This window comes from Apteryx rowi, unplaced genomic scaffold (genome assembly GCF_003343035.1).
Source record: "Apteryx rowi isolate R43461 unplaced genomic scaffold, aptRow1 scaffold_498, whole genome shotgun sequence".
In the NCBI taxonomy this organism is placed as follows: Eukaryota; Metazoa; Chordata; class Aves; order Apterygiformes; family Apterygidae; genus Apteryx; species Apteryx rowi.
This window is the reverse complement of record NW_020450758.1, coordinates 259,176-260,711: the sequence shown is the minus strand read 5'-3', so window position 1 is coordinate 260,711 and position 1,536 is coordinate 259,176.

Sequence of the window (1,536 nt, the reverse complement as noted above, 5' to 3'; positions counted from 1 at the left end):
CATGCGCGGTGGTCAGTGGGGCTGAAGGGATACAAATGGCTGGTGGGGTCCATGCATGGTCATCAAGAGGGCCAGAGGGATCACGGGCAGCTGTCGGGTCCATGCACGGTGGTCAGTAGGGCTGGAGGAATATGAGTGGTCAGTGGCATCCGTGCACAGCAGTCAGCGGGGCCAGAAGGACCGCAGGTGGCTGGTGGAGTCTGTGCACAGTGGTCAGTAGGGCCAGAGGGAGAGTGGGCAGCTGTCGGGGTCCATGTATGGAGATTGGTGGGGCTGGAGGGACTGCGGGTGGCCAGCAGGGTCCATGCATGGAGATTGATGGGACTGAAGGGACCACAGGTGGCCAGCAGGGTCTGTGCATGGAGGTTGATGGGTCTGGAGGGACCATGGGTGGCCGGCAGGGTCCATGCATGGAGATTGGTGGGGCTGGAGGGACTGCGGGTGGCCAGTGGGTTCCATGCATGGAGGCTGATGGGACTGAAGGGACCACGGGTGGCCAGCAGGGTCTGTGCATGGAGGTTGATGGGGCTGGAGGGACCATGGGTGGCCGGCAGGGTCCATGCGTGGAGGTTGGTGGGGCTGGAGGGACCGTGGGCAGCCATCAGGGTCCATGCATGGAGGTTGGTGGGGCTGGAGGGACCACGGGTGACCGGCATGGAGGTTGGTGGAGCCCCCAGCATCCCCCCAAAGCAACGCCTGGAGATGCAGAGCAGGACCTCCCCAGCCGCAGGGGCAGCTGCGCCTTGCACACGCACAACCCGAGGTGCCGCGGGTGGGTGCACCAAGCCCGGGTGACGGCCGTCCCCACCGCGGCCTCGCGCCGGGTGGCCCCGGGTGCCCTCTTGCGTCCTCTAGCCGGACTCATCCTGCTTCTCTAGCTCCCGGCTCCTCTCTTCCGCCGCCTCCTCGCTGGATGAAGCCGTGATCCGTGCCCRGACCCTCGGAGGGCGCCAAGGGCTTCAGGGTCCCCGTCTCGGTGCAGAGCGAGGAGGCCACACGCCACCCCACATCCTAATTTTGGGGGACGGTCCGGTGGGAACGAAAGCCCAACCGCTATTTCCGAGCCCACCGGAGCCCGGCCGAGCGGAGGTGTCCCCCCCCCCCGCCGCGTGGGGACGTGGCACCGGCGCGCACGGCAGCCTTAAGGCAGCTTAAAGCACATATCCCCCACCTTAACCCCCCCTCCGTATTCCCCAAAAACACCCAGGTTGGGAACGGGGAGACCACGGCTGCGCCGGGGGGGATCGGGCAAAAAGCAGCCCGGAAAGAGCAACCGCCGCCGCGGGATGGAGGAGAAACCTGAATAATTTTGCCCCGAGTTGGGTGTGGGGGGGACACGGCGACCGGAGCGAGGAAGGACGGGCCGTGGGTGCCGGGGGGGGGCGAAGACCTCACCCTATAAATAAGGATTTCCCCAAACGTGCCGCCCCATCCGCCGGCGCGGGAGGAAAAAAATGGGGGGGATCCGGGGGGGGGGGTCCGGCGCTCCTCCTCGGCGTCCGTCTCGCCCCCCCCTCCCCACCGCCGCCCCCACCC